Raw genomic sequence first — 16,208 nt, 5'->3', positions numbered from 1 at the left:
CAAAAAGGAAATACATTCTTCTCATTTGATGAATTTTATTACAAAAATTTTACTCAATTATTGTTATTATTACTATTATGTTTCAAATTCAATCAACTGAAAGTCTGTGGAAGTGTTTTTCTCTCACAGGCAACTTCATAGTATTCTTAATTTTGTCTCGGCTCAGAAAGCTTATATTTTTACTATCTGGTTCCTTACAGAAAAGATTAACAACTTTGACTTAGAGTCAGAATCTGTAAGTTACTCAACCCCAACTGAAAAATAAGATAAACCTGGAGAATATAAGACCATGTCTACCATCAATATTGGATAAGACAAATAGAATGTTTTTGCATTTTATCATGTCTAGACTTCTCTAACCAGTCTTTGATTCATTTTTCTATCACTTCTAGTTTCTCTCTAACTAGGGGAACCAAACCAGAACATCTCCCAGTGCAGGGAGTTTGCTTTCTCCATTCGGGATTTGGCCAATGGGAAGTACATCTGTTCTTGCTATCTGAGGTTTCTTTGTTAGCTTGTTCCATCCCCACAGCCAATTTCAATTGTCCCCTGTGCATATATTCACTTCACTTCTGCCAAATTTTACCAGATGTTAGTTGTGTTATTGAGAAAGGAAGATGGACAAAATCCAAAATCCCAGATCAGCTATCTCCTGCCAATGCTTACCTTTATTCCTAGGGGATACATATATACAACTAAGTCCCTGTATAAAGCATCTCACATTGACAATTTCAGTGTCAATCCAATTTTATCCCAGTGTGTACATGCTGTTATATTTGTATATAAGGAGATCTAATATAATATCTGTATTGTTTCCAAAACCAGGATTATATTGCTGTTAGTTCAATTTTCAATTTTCTACATATCTATATATCTAATAGAAAATGAACTTGATATTACTGATATAAACGGCAAACATCATCAAATTTAGACCATTAATTGCTAGTCCCAAAAGTCAGAATGCCAAGGATAGAAACTTTTGTGGAGCTCATCTCTTGTAAGGACCAGTCAAAGGAAGATGGCCAGTCAGAGGCAAGCTCCCAGGAGAGAACCAGGAGAATGAATTTCCTGAAATAGCTACCTTTTCTTCCCCAAATTCCTCTTCAGGGATCGCTGTTGACTGATCCCATAACCAGAGGGCATTGGATGGAAAGCAAGGTAGAAAAATGTAGAGATTAAATTTGGAGAGACCTATAGAAGATATTCATTACTTCCCTTTTCTTATGCAGTCAATAAACACTTACACATGTTTTGTGCCTGTAATTGCATTAGACCTGGATATCCTGCAGTAAATGAAGCTCATTCATGCTCTAGTCCAGGGGTTATTCTGGTAGGTAGTGTAATGTTATAGAATGAAAAAGATCAAGGCAGTGCTAGTACCAATGGTTACAAAAGATATGTAGATTAAATACACAGTTAAGAATCAAAAATGAAGCATTGTTCTCTTTTGTTTTTATTTTCACAACAGATGGTTATAAGAAAAACTCCAATAAGTTTAGAATACTGATTTAATAATGGAATATCAGGAAAGCTCATTTAGAATATGTAATTAGATTTCATCCTTGATTATATGTGCAAATACCTCCTAAGAAAATAACAGCTTAATTTTGGTTCAGTAGCCATTTCAAGATTCTGAACCTTATGGTTTCTAAATTTTTGTGTAGTATGATAGTCTAGAAAAGCAATCTGCATTTATAAGTTGAAAATTTTCTAGTCTTAAGTTGCTTTTAGGAAAATAAATAATATTGCCATTGGAGTTAAGGAAAGTTTTTATAGAAAACCTATTGCACTGAGGTATAACTCAAGAGAAATTAGTAATCAACCGTTTTTGCTATATCTTAAAGTTAATGTAATAAAATGGATATCACAAATACTACCACTAAAGCTTCCATATTAATAACAATAACAATAATAATAATACCCTATAAAAATATAAAGTGCTTACTCAGAGGAAAAAAAATCTTTTGTTGCTGTTACACTAGGTTCCAGGTTCTTAGAATATTTAAATCTAAACTCACTTTAGTTTTCCATTTTTTCCAAGATGATTCTGTGGACTAGAGATCAATAATCAATATAATGATATTTGCCTCCTTGCTGTAAGGACTTTATCATGTCCCTAAGGTTTTCTGTAATGAGATCTAACAAGAGACCCTCATACTGTTTGTGGTCAACTAAAATTCCCATAAATTTTTTCAGTGAATTTATTTGAAGCTAAATCTCTCTTAGGTATATCTTTTTAAAAATCCTTGAATGGAGATACATTGTATATCAATGTATCCATGTTACATTGATTTGTTTTGTTTTATCTTGAGTTGGTTATTCTATTTTATAATATAATTTATTCACCATCTGGCATTGTAACTATTCTTCCTTTTTGTGTTTGGATCACAATTTTGATGACGATAGACTCAATTCAGAAACCTGTGGTGTTATCAGTAGAGGCATTCCTACAGGCTGACAGAGATTAATTAAGCAGCATCAGCTCTGAATTTATCTAACTGCATGGTTTTTAACCTTTTTTTAAGACATTCTTTTCAATTCATATTTTTAAATGTTTATTAAGCCCTGACTATGTGAAAGAAATTGGGTCAGGAGATGAGAATAAAAAATGAAAAAGCCATGATGTCTACCTCATAGGTTAGCAGGAAAATTGCCACATTTACAACTTCCTATGGTTAATGTGGTAAACAGTTTGGAGAGCCCATAGAAATGATGATGCCTAGAAGGTTCAATAGGAAAAGTACCTGGATGGTTTAGGGGCTCACGATATATGGCTAACTTTTCTTATTAAATACTATGTCCAGAATTGCTATAAATGCTTTATATGTTAGCTCGTTTAATCTTCACAATATTACAAAACCCTTTGAGATGAGTCTCAAGGTTACATTTTTAGACTCCATTTTGGAATATGGATTTGAGCCCTGATGTATTCTTTCACTAGAGCCAGTATTCTGTGAGGCCAAATTAGAATACCCATAAGTACAAAATTAAGAGTGATTAACTTATTCTTGCTAGCAATAGGGAAGTATCAAAATATGATTTAAGAAGAAAAATAACTATACAGTTATTTTTAAGAACAATTATTCTAGAGTCAGTTTGAAAAGTGGAATGGTTAAGGACATGGAAGGAGGCTGGAAAAATGGAGTTTTTGACTTCTGTATTGAGAGAAGGAGGGTCTGAACTAGGAAAAAATTTGGTCACTGAGTAGTTCCACCTCCATACTCATCACCTCGCTTATGAACTAGGTCACAGGAAATCCAAAAAAAGCATTCTCTCTATTCACCTCTTACCCTGGGGACTCTCCTCCATTTGCTACCCACTAAAGTCACTTTCTTTGTACTGTTTTTGCAGACCTGCCATTTTTTATTCCATGCTTGCTTATGACAACTTGCACTGTCTTACACCTTACTCTCCTAAATGCAGATTTGATTTCCTAAAATCATAGCTCATTCTTTCCCACTTTTGCAACAGCGTCATTTCTTGAGAAACTTAGTCTGAGTTAGAGTTTGACCAGGACACTTGAACTGGAATGGTAGGAATGTTTCAGTACAAAAATTGATCCTTTAATTCAAAAATTTCTCTGGGCCTCAGAGTAGACTTTAAAGCATCTCCCTTTCCCTGCCCACTTCTTATAAGTCTCAAAGTCCAGTGGTTTTACCTCTGTAACACATGTTAATGGATCTAGGGCAACACTACCTGGGCTTAACTGAGAATAGTGTAGTCCTCTGTTATGCCTATCTCCTATAAATTTTCCATGAAGTTTACTTCTTTGGCAAATTTGCAACCTCTCCTGGAGTGGAAGTAGTTAATAATGTATTGGATGTTCTACTTTACACATTTATACATATGACACTGGAGGTATCAGCATGTATGTTGTGACTAAAAACCCATCCTGGCTAGCAGCCATCACACAGAGGACACAACAGATTAATTCGCTGTGATTTTTTTTACGTTTATTTAATTTTGAGAGAGAAAGACAGAGCATGAGCAAAGAAGGGGTAGAGAAAGAAGGAGACACAGAATCCGAAGCAGGCTCCAGGCTCTGAGCTGTCAGCACAGAGCCTGATGTGGGGCTTTAACTCATGAACCGAAGAGACATCATGACCTGAGCCGAAGTCAGATGTGTAACTGACTGAGCCACCCAGACGCCCCTCATTGTGATGTTTTAAATTTAAGCGTTCCTAATATGAATTATTTGTTTAATTAACACCTTCTGCATCAAAAAGAGGTATTAACATATGGTGACATCTGTTGAGTCTGGCCTCCTGATGTGAAATTCAAGATTTCTGAAATTTAAACATGTGCACAGATACATGAACACACATTCAAAGGCTATAATTAGCATAGATCTCATTTAACCAAATGGTTTTGTGGATAAAAATGTAAAAATATCACAATTCATGATAAGCCCTCACTCTGCATAAGTGTGGTCTTTAGCTCCAGTATATAACAACTAATTATTCTGGTCACTACAAAAATACAGTTTGTTAGCCAGTTGTATTAACTTAAGGAATTAGCATTAAATTGAGAAAGCTTTATGAAAGAAGTGACTTTGTAAAAGTAGATAAGAAAATTTAGTGGAGAACTGGAAGGGTAATCTTTTGTATATAAGTAGGGAGTCAGATTTTGATTTATTTGTCTCAGAATTTGTGATGCCCTTCTAAGATGCATGTAGGGAAAAATCAACTGTGGTATAGAAAATATGTAAATATAAACGTACATCTGAAGGAGGCTAGGGTGCAGTCAACTGAGTGTCCATGATTAGGGGTTTCAGCTTAGTTTTAAAGGTAAATTGAAGTCAGTGTAGAAGTCAAAATAAACGATTGTGACATATAATCAGGAGTGGAAGAAGCTGACTAATCCAACAGCTTTAATCATAGAGCATTTAGGAGGGAAACCAAACATATGATGGCAGGAATAAAAAAAGAAATGCATAGACACAAGAAATATCTGAGGGAGAAGAGGTTGAAATAAATGAGTCATTGTTTCAATTCTTTGAAACTGTGAACATTTCAATAGTATTAATAATGGAAGAGATCTTAGGGAAATAAAGAGGTTTTATAATTGGGATTGAGGAAATAATTTCTGTATAGAAATGTTAGGTTTTATATATTGGTGTGCAAGTAGAAATATTTTAAAGGGTCAAAAATAAAGAAAGATTATCTCCATAAGTAAAAAAGTTCAGAATATCTAGATATTATGGCTGACCAGAAGATGAACCAGATACTGCAAATTATTTTTCCATCTGTGTGACTTTTCCAGTTTTATTGTTAACATTGCCTTCTTTCAAGAATTCCCAGTGTGTGTGTGTGTGTGTGTGTGTGTGTGTGTGTGTGCCTGCGTGCGCACATATGCTATTCCTGCTGTCTGGCCTCTCTTTGTTTGTTTTGTGGTACTGAGCATCGGCATTGGAAAACAGGCAACAGTAGGTTGAGTGCTAAATAAAAAGTATAAAAATAGAAGTAGCAGACTCAATGATGTGATGAGATCTATAAGACTAGAGGATTAAGAAAAAAAAAGCAACTGTTTTTTCCCAATATTTGCCTAAAAAGATGTAATGGAGCAAGATATAATCATTTGCCTTATAATTATGATTAAAAAAGTAACCACCAATCTTAGAAAAAAAATTAGGGCCCGGTAACCACCCCATGACACCCTGCCTCCACTCAGAAGTCCTCATGAGATAATGAGAGATAAGCCTGAACGAAACAGGTAGGTTCAGACTTTGAGGATGGGAACATTCTTAGATGAATTGTGACAATCTTAAAAAACAAGTAGAGGCAGAGAGAGAAAATGAATAAATGACTTAAAGATATCAGATGCTTACAAAATCATGTTTCTTAAATGTCTGTGGGTGAGAATATTATTTAAAAGAAATGACAGTTCTTGCTACCCAAGTTTTAGCATAAATACATTTTATTTTATATGCACGACTAAAAAACACATAAGAGAAAATGAGAATTTTTAGAAGTGGAAGGGATAAAGAGAAACTCAGTACCTGAAAAATCTTGAAATTTCATAGTCTGTAAAAATATATTGTGAATTCCAGAGAACTGTTTTAACGCAATTAAAACAGAATAGAAATATTAACTCTAGAGAATGGGGTTGTGCTCTTTTATTAAAAACCTCAAAGAAGAGGTAATTATCTAAGTTCATTATTTTTTCTTTGTTTTAGTGCTGTTTTCTTTATTCTAATTCTATATCAAATAATGTAATTCATGACAATTTAGAAAACTCATTTTCCTCTGTTTTTCATTCTGGACACTTTGTGATAATTATTCCTCCTTTAGAGAGCCTTCTGTTCTCTTATTCAGAGCCTCTTTTCAGCTTCCTCTTTGATTTTTTTTGACATTGACTTGCATTTCCTTTAACACATTTTTATTTTCACTTTGATATTTTCTTATTTGATTAATAATAACCCTATGAAATTATTTCCTCAATGAAAGCTAGACATTCTCTGAGTGAATCAGTTTCCAGATGACTTGTGGGAACTATAGCTTCTGTTTTATGTTCACCATTATTTTTACATCTGCCCATTATTTGCCCCGGATAGGCCCTTCCCTTCTTAGAAACGTTGCTGATCAGTTGGTCTCATTTCAAACCTGTTCTCCCCTCCTCTACTTCTCTGCCCTCCATTGACTTTTAGGGAAATCTTTCTTTCTCCTTCCTGGTTTCCTTCAGAGGAACTCTCACATTTCATTTCTTCTCAAACTCAATTGTCGTCTAGTTCTTTCATGATAATCTTGAAGGCTCATCAAACCCAGATCTGAATCATTAGCAATTGAAAATGACTTTGACTTTCTTTGAGAGTTTCAAAATTAAACTTCAAAAAGAGAGAAAGCATTCCCATTTCACTCTCCTAGTATGCCTATGAAAATAAAACAGCAAACTTTTAATATCAGAACAAATTCAAACATTCTAATCCTGCCAAACAGTCCACAAAATATTTATCAAGTGATTAACTGATGTAACTGAAGGCTTATCTTTTTTCACTTTTTATGGCAGAGGGTAGAAAATCTTTCTTGCAGCTTGATGTAAGCCTGTGCCATGGTTCTGTTCCCAAAGGGAGAAAAACCATATGGTGGTGATGGTGGTAGGTAAGGGGTTCTTACAATGTCTTTTTCTTTCTTTGTAAAATGATTGAATGAGACTGAACATGAATGTGATGCCTCATGATGCGGCATCCTCTCTGTGACCATGAGGCAACAGGCATGCAGATGAATAGCTGTACATTGATGATGGTGAAGCAAAAGATGAAGGTCCTGAGTCATGGATGGCATCTCAGAGCAGTTGAAATGCCACCAGCAACTGCCTACCTTTTTACATTTATTTTTGTGTGATAAGAATTTCATTGATCTATTGTCTGGTTTTCTGTTACTTGCAACTAAAACTAATCCTAACATATTGTTAAAAGCTTCATCCTCATATCTACATGCCCTGGCTTAAAAGCCTGGTGTGTTCTTTATAGAGGAGGACTCTTGTCCAGTATGTGTCCCTGATTCTGAGCAACCTTTGGGGAAAAAAGCTTGTTTTACTTCAGCTGAGTCTCTGGTTCAGACACAAATCTCTACGTTAAGAAAGAGGAAGAGGCATTGAACATTGGCAGGGTACTATCTTTTCCTCTAGTCCCCACTTGAATAAAACCATTTTCTGCTTATTGCTAAAATCTGTCATTCAAATTGTCTTCTTCTGTCTCAATTACCGGTTCAGGAGACGTGTTCAGACACATCTGAATCCCTACTTTGTCCAAGTTGGGATGTCTAGTGCATATTTTGTAATATTTATCCAATTTATTTAATTAAATGTATTTGGAATGGCAGTATGTTATTCAGCACATCTAAAGTAGTGACATAGATAAGACGACCTCTTTTGTTAGCAGACTTTGAACTAATCATAGATCTCTATACTTCCAATAACTCATTTCCTTTCTCATAATTTGTAGAAGAATTTTTTTTCTTGTAGTCATCAATCCTAGATCTTTAACTTACCATCATAGGACTAATAATTTCTTTTCCTACCATGATTAACTCTTAATTAAGAGTTTTATACTCTTAATGTTCAGAATGTTGGCAGAATCCTTTTTTTTCTAACAGATTACCCAGATTACCAAAACTCTCTTGTTTTATTTCCTTTTCCACTTTAATCCATTTTGTGTAGTCTCCCAAAGTTTTTCCTTTCATTTAAACCATATCGACCACCTTGACATGATCCTTATCTTGAAAATATTCCTGCTTAGTATTACAAGACCATACGAAGCAAAATGTGCTAGACATAATATATATTACCAATATTATAATTTGATTTCAAAGTACTTATTTTAAACTTCTTATGACTGAAGTTATTGAAATTATTAGCAGTATACAAGGTGTGGTGACTCTCGATCAGATGGTGGTCCCCAGATGTGGGGCAATGATAGGGTGGAGGCCCATAGTACGGGCAGTAAAAGGATTCAACTGAGATACAACAAAGGAGATAGAAGTTTACTGAATACACCACAAGGAAGTGGTGGGCAGGACAGCAAAGGAGGTGCTTTCTGCAAAGAGGCAGTTCGTGGGGGGCTGTTTTGAAAGGGGGAAGATGAGGAGATATGATGATGTATGGAATTTCCCCTTTTTTGGGAACTGTGCCTAGTTGTAAGTAGCCCGCTGGTTAGTTAGGGTCTTTGGATATTTTGAGGTGAGTCACCTGATGGGTTTGTCTGTATTCAGCCAGGGAGTCGTTGTGGGCCCTTTTGCCCTTTTGCCTTATCAAGTTTCCATTGCTCAAGCCTGTTGTCTAAAAGTGACCTCTCCACAAAGTTTCATATATTTTTAGAAATTTTCTAATTTTTTTTTAATTTTTTAAATTTACATTCAAATTAGTTAGCATATAGTGCAACAATGATTTTAGGAGTAGATTCCCTAATGCCCCCTACCCATTTAGCCCATTCCCCCTCCCCCAACCCTTCCAGTAACCCTCTGTTTGTTCTCCATATTTAAGTCTCTATGCTTTGTCCCCCTCCCTGTTTTATGTTATTTTTGCTTCCTTTCCCTTATGTTCATCTGTTCTGTGTCTTAAAGTCCTCATATGAGTGAAGTCATATGATTTTTGTCTTTCTCTAGTTTCACTTGGCATAATACCTTCTAGTTTCATCCATGTTGTTACAAATGGCAAGATTTCATTTTTTTTTTATTGATGAGTAATACTCCATTGTGTATATATACCACATCTTCTTTATCCATTCATCCATCGATGGACATTTAGGTCCTTTCCATACTTTGGCTATAGTTGATAGTACTGCTATAAACATTGGGGTGCTTGTGTCTCTTTGAAACAGCACACATGTATCCCTTGGATAAATACCTAATAGTGCAATTTCTGGGTCGTAGGATAGTTCTATTTTTAATTTTTTGAGGAACCTCCACATTGTTTTCCAGAGTGGCTGCGCCAGCTTGCATTCCCACCAACAATGCAAAAGAGATCCTCTTTTTCCTCATCCTCGCCAATATCTGTTTTTGCCTGAGTTGTTAATGTTAGTCATTCTGACAGGCATAAGGTGGTACCTCATTGTGGTTTTGATTTGTATTTCACTAATGATGAGTGATGTTGAGCATTTTTTTATGTGTTGTTGACCATCTGGGTGTCTTCTTTGGAGAAGCGTCTATTCATGTCTTTTGCCCATTTCTTCACTGGATTATTTGTTTTTTGGGTGTTGAGTTTGATAAGTTCTTTGTAGATTTTCGATAGTAACCCTTTACCTGATATGTCATTTGCAAATATCTTCTCCCATTCTGTTGGTTGACTTTTAGTTTTGCTGATTGTTTCCTTTGCTGTGCAGAAGGTTTTTATTTTGATGAGGTCCCAGTAGTTCATTTTTGCTTTTGTTTCCCTTGCCTCCAGAGACATATTGAGTAAGTTGCTGCAGCAAAGATCAAAGAGGTTTTTGCTTGCTTTCTCTTTGAGGATTTTGATGGCTTCCTGTCGTACATTAAAGTCTTTATCCATTTTGAGTTTATTTTTGTGTATGGTATAAGAAAATGGTCCAGGTTGATTCTTCTGCATGTTGCTGTCCAGTTTTCCCAGCACCAGTAGTTGAAGAGACTGTCTTTATTCCATTGGATATTCTTTCCTTCTTTGTCAAAGATTAGTTGGCCATACGTTTGTGGGTCCATTTCTGGATTCTCTATTTGGTTCCATTGATCTGGGAGTCTGTTCTTGTGCCAGTGCCATACTGTCTTGATGATTACAACTTTATAGTATAGCTTCAGGTCCAGGATTGTGATGCCTCCTGCTTTGGTTTTCTTTTTAAAGATTGTTTTGGCTATTTTGGGTCTTTTCTGGTTCCGTATAAATTTTAGGATTGTTTGTACTAGCTCTGTGAAGAATGCTGGTGTTAATATGATAGGGATTGAATTGAGTATGTAGATTGCTTTGGGTAGTACCGACATTTTAACAATATTTGTACTTCCTATCCAGGAGCATGGAATCTTTTTCCATTTTTTTGTGTCTTCTTCAATTTCTTTCTTAAGCTTTCTATAGTCTTCAGTGTATAGATTTTTTACGTGTTTGGTTAGATTTATTCCTAGGTATTTTATGTTTTTTGGTGCAATTGTAAATGGGATCGATTTTTTGATTTCTTTTTCTCTTGCTTCATTGTTGGTGCATAGGAATGCAACCGATTTCTGTGCATTGATTTTATACCCTGCAACTTTGCTGAATTCATGAATCAGTTCTAGCAGTTTTTTGGTGGAATCTTTTGGGTTTTCCATATACAATATCATGTCATCTGCAAAGAGTGAAAGTTTGACTTCCTCCTGGCTGATTTGGATGCCTTTTATTTCTTTGTGTTGTCTGATTGCTGAGGCTAAGACTTCCAATACTATGTTAAATAACAGTGGCAAGAGTGGACATCCTTGTCTCGTTCCTGACCTTAGGGTGAAAGATCTCAGTTTTTCCCCATTGAGGATGATATTAGAGTTGGGTCTTTCATATATGGCTTTTATGATCTTGAGGTATGATCCTTCTATCCCTACTTTCTTGAGGGTTTTTATCAAGAAAGGATGCTGTATTTTGTCAAGTGCTTTCTTTGCATCTATTGAGTGGATCATGTGGTTCTTGTCCTTTCTTTTATTGATGTGATGAATAACATTGATTCTTTTGTGGATATTGTACTAGCCCTGCATCCCAGATATAAATCCCACTTGGTTGTGGTGAATATTTTTTAATGTATTATATTGGATCCAGTTGGCTAATATCTTGTTGAGGATTTCTGCATCCATGTCCATCAGGGAAATCAGTCTATAGTTTTCCTTTTTAGTGGGGTCTCTGTCTGGTTTTGGAATCAAGGTAATGTTGGCTTCATAGAAAGAGTTTGGAAGTTTTCCTTCCATTTCTATTTTTTGGAACAGCTTCAAGAGAATAGGTGTTTACTCTCCCTTAAATGTTTGGTAGAATTCCCCTGGAAATCCATCGGGCCCTGGACTCTTGTTTTTTGGGAGATTCTTGATTACTAATTTGATTTCTTTACTGATTATGGGTCTGTTCAAATTTTGCATTTCTTCGTGTTTCAGTTTTGGTAGTGTATATGTTTCTAGGAATTTGTCCATTTCTTCCAGATTGCCCATTTTATTGACATATAATTTCTCATAATATTCTGTTATTATTGTTTTTATTTCTGCTGTGTTGGTTGTGATCTCTCTTCTTTAATTCTTGATTTTATTTATTTGGGTCTTTTCCTTTCATGTTTTTATCAAATGTAAAAATGATTTATCAATTTTGTTGATTCTTTCAAAGAACCAGCTTCTGGTTTCATTGATTGTTGTACTATTTTTTTGGTTTCGATAACATTAGTTTCTGCTCCAATCTTTATTATTTCCTGTCTTCTGCTGGTTTTGGTTTTACTTGCAGTTCCTTTTCCAGCTCTTTAAGGTGTAAAGTTAGGTTGTTTATCTGAGATTTTTCTTCCTTCTTTAGGAAGGCCTGGATTGCTATCTACTTCCCTCTTATGACTGCCTTTGCTGCATCCCCGAGGTTTTGGGCTGTGGTGTTATTATTTTATTGGCTTCCGTGAACTTTTTAATTTCCCCTTTAACTTCTTGGTTAGCCCATTCATTCTTTAGTAGGATGTTCTTTAGTTTCCAAGTATTTGTTACCTTCCAAATTTTTTCTTATGGTTGATTTCAAGTTTCATAGCATTGTGGTCTGAAAGTATGCACAGTATGATCTTGATCTTTTTGTACTTGTTGAGGGCTGTTTTGTCTTCCAGTATGTGGTCTATTTTGGAGAATGTTCCATATGCACTGGAGAAGAATGTATATTTTGTTCCTTTAGGATGAAATGTTCTGAATATATCTGTTAAGTCCATCTGGACCAGTGTATCATTCAAAGTCATTGTTTCCTTGTTGATTTTTTGATTAGATGATCTGTCCATTGCTGAGTGTTGAATTGAGTGTTGAAGTCCCCTCCTATTATGGTATTAGTATCACTGAGTTTCTTTATGTTTGTGATTAATTGATTTATATATTTGGGTGCTCCACATTTGGTGCATAAATGTTTACAATTGTTAGGTCGTCTTGGTAGATAGACCCCTTGATTATGATATAATGCCCTTCTTCATCTCTTGATACAGTCTTTATTTGAAAGACTAAAGACTAAAATTTTAAAATCTTATCAGATTGTCTGATATATATATATATATATATATATATATATATATATATATGGCTACTCCAGCTTTCTTTTGTTGACCATTAGCATGATAGATAGTTCTCCATCCCCTTACTTTCAAAATGAAGGTGTCTTTAGGTCTAAAAGTGGGTCTTGTATAAACAGCATATAGATGGATCTTGTTTTCTTATCCATTCTGTTATCCTGTCTCTTTTGATTGGAGCATTGAGTCCATTGACATTTACAGTGAGTACTGAAAGATATGAATTTATTGCCATTATGTTGCTTGTAGAGTTGGAGTTTCTAGTGGTGTTCTCTGGTCCTTTCTAGTCTTTCTTTCTTTCTTTCTTTCTTTCTTTCTTTCTTTCTTTCTTTCTTTCTTTCCTTCTTAATCTTTTCTCCCCTCAGAGAGTCCCCCTTAAAATTTCTTGCAGGGATGGTTTAGTGTTCACAAACTCCTTTAATTTTTGTTTTTCTGGGAAACTTTTTATCTCTCCTTTATTTTGAATGACAGCCTTGCTGGATAAAGAATGCCTGGCTACATGTTTTTCTGATTCAGCACATTGAATATATCCTGTCACTCCTTTCTGGCCTGCCAAGTTTCTGTGGATAGGTCTGCTGCAAACCTGATCTGTTTTCCCTTGTAGGTTAAGGACTTTTATTCCCTTGCTGCTTTCAGGATTCTTTCCTTGCCTGAGTATGTTGTGAATTTGACTATGATATGCCTTGTTGATGGTTGTTTTTTGTTGAGTCTAAGGGAGTCCTCTACGCTTCCTGGATTTTGATGTCTGTGTCTTTTCCTAGGTTAGGAAAGTTTTCCGCTATGATTTGCTCACATAACCTATCTACCCCTATTTCTCTCTCTTCCTCTTCTGGTACCCCTATGATTCTGATGTTGTTCCTTTTTAATGAGTCACTGGTTCTCTAGTTCTTAAGTCATTCTCTTTTGCTTTAATCTCCCTCTTTTCTTCTGCTTCATTATTCTCCATAAGTTTGTCCTCAATGTCATTGATTCTCTGTTTCTGCCTCATCCATCCTTGTCGCTGGGGCATCCAATGCAGCTCATAGGATTTTTTGTTTCATGTGGACTAGCTTTTACTTCTTTTATATCTGCAGAAAGGGATTCTAATCTACTTTCGACTCTAGCTAGTATTCTTATTATCATGATTCTAAATTCTGGTTCAGACATCTTGCTTGTATCTGTGTTGGTTAAATCCCTGGCTGTCGTTTCTTCCTGCTCTTTCATTTGGGGTGAATTCCTTCGTTTCGTCATTTTGAAGGGAGAAAAGCAATTAATAAGGTAAATAGAATAAAATTTAAAAAATATTAAAATTAAAAAAAATCAAAATCAAACACACACAAATCTTATAAATGGTGCTAGATCCTAGGTGTGTTTTGGTCTGGGTCTTGAAAGGGGCTTGATAGTTTAAAGAAAAAAGGGGAAAGAAAGAAAAAAAAGGGAAACAGTTTGAAAATTTGAAAAAAAATGAACACACAGAAGTAGACTAAAATGAAATAATGGAAGTAAAATAGAATTTGAAAAAATTTACACAAAAGTAAAAAATATAGTAGAAAAATTAAAGAAAATATTTTTAATAATAATTAAAAATAAAAATGAGTATTTTCTTTCTCTATCCAAGAAAAAGGAAAGAGACAAAAAAGAGAAAAAAGAAAAAAAAAGTTGAATAGATGGACCAGTGAACAGACTGAGATACAACTGAAATTACTTTGTTTTCCCCTGGAACTCAAACTATGAAGTGCTTTATAGTCCATAAACTAAGCATATGGAGAGACTTGTGTTCTTGAAGAGTGAAGTTGGCCCAGTTGGGCAGGGCTTAGTGTTCTCCACTAGCTGGAGCTGCTTAGCTAACTGGGGTGGACTGTTATGGCACTTGTAGGTGCGTATGTGCATGTGCGGGAGCAGTGAAAATGACGTCACCCAGCTACCTAGTCTCTAGTATTGGAACTCTGTTCTTGCTGATCAGCAATCATGCACTCATCCTTTTCTTCAGCTTCCATCCACTCTCAACTTTTACACAGTCCGTAACCAAGCCCCAGGCAGCACCTCCCTCCAGTTTTGTCTCAGATGTGGTTGTTTTTCCTGACCCCTTACTTCTGTGGGACTGTGGCTTTGACCCGTCCTGCCCCTTTGCAGAAGGGTCTCACTGAGCAATGGCCAGGTGCCGGCTGCACCCAGGAACGTTTGTGGGACTTTGCTGCTGCCTATGCCCAGAGACTGTGGCCGGGTGCCAGCCTGCCCCAGAAAAAGTTCACGAGATAGTGTAGCAGCAGTGTTTTAGGGATTATGGAAAATTATAGCATACATCTGGCACCGGGCTTCACCCTTAGTGACCTTGCTGCAGCACCAGCAAATGTGGTTGTTTTCCCAGGTCCACTGGAGCCTTGCCTTTGGGAGACTCACACAGCCTATACCAGGTGTCCTTCCAGCAGGGGAACTGCCTTTCCCCGTGTGGCCTGAAGAAACCCAGACTCCACTCTTCTCCTGGGGATTCGCCCTTCCTACCAGGACATTGCCAGGTACTGTGCTTCAGAGTTTCAGACTCTGCTCTCCCCCTGTTTATAGTCTTAATAGAATATAAACCTTCTCCTTTCTCCTTCCTCCCTTTTTAGTTCAGTCCTTGTGGCTGATTCCACTTTTCCACTTTCTCTCAAGCTGCTTTGGGGAAGGGGTACTTTTCCTGTACTCTCCCCCATCTCTGTCCTCTCTCCACATGCAAAAGCAGCTCCCTGCCCTCCGCAGCTTCTCTCTCTCCTAGTTCACCTCTCTGCGCTGCATACCTGCTAAGTTCTGTTGTTCAGATGTACAGACTGTTGTGTTAATCCTCAGATCAGTTTTCTAGGTGTGCGGGATGGTTTAGTGTTGGTCTGGCTGCATTTCATGCACAGGAGACACACAAAAAAGTTCCATGCTGTTCTGCCATCTTGGCTCCTCCCTCCTATTTTTAGAATACTTAAACATCCAATACATACATATCTCACCTTTCTTTCTTTCTTTTTTTCTTTCTTTCTTTCTTTCCAAAGATTTTATTTTTAGGTAATCTCTACACCCAATATGGGGCTAGAACTCACAACCCCAAAGATCCAGAGTCGCATGCTCTACCAACTGAGTCAGCCAGGTTCCCCTCATTTTTCTGTCTTTAAATTTTTATCTCACATTGGTTTGAAAACGAAAATTTGAATATCACTAGGGCATAAAATTAAATTCTTGCCTATATAGTTATTATATTCAAAGATAAAAACTTTGACTTTCATTTACAAAATATTTAAATTATTCAATAATTTTGAAAAAAATCAAACTATTTCAATTGTATATATTCTAAAAACCTAGTAATTTTTGTAGCCATAGAACACACTGTAACAAGTATAATCATTGGAAGGCTTGAGCTGCTGTCTGGGGTAGTACAGGGAACACTGAGTGGCTTTAGAACCTGGAAAAGCTGGGATTAGACATCTCTGCTACACTCTGATTCTGTTACCTTGCATGCATCTTTTTACCTTTCTGAAGCTCAGTGGTCCTAGTTGTACATGGTAATAATAATAGC

The sequence above is a fragment of the Panthera tigris genome, chromosome B1 (genome assembly GCF_018350195.1).
Source record: "Panthera tigris isolate Pti1 chromosome B1, P.tigris_Pti1_mat1.1, whole genome shotgun sequence".
Lineage (NCBI taxonomy): Eukaryota > Metazoa > Chordata > Mammalia > Carnivora > Felidae > Panthera > Panthera tigris.
The sequence above is the reverse complement of the archived record's forward strand: the minus strand, read 5'-3'. Positions refer to the sequence as shown.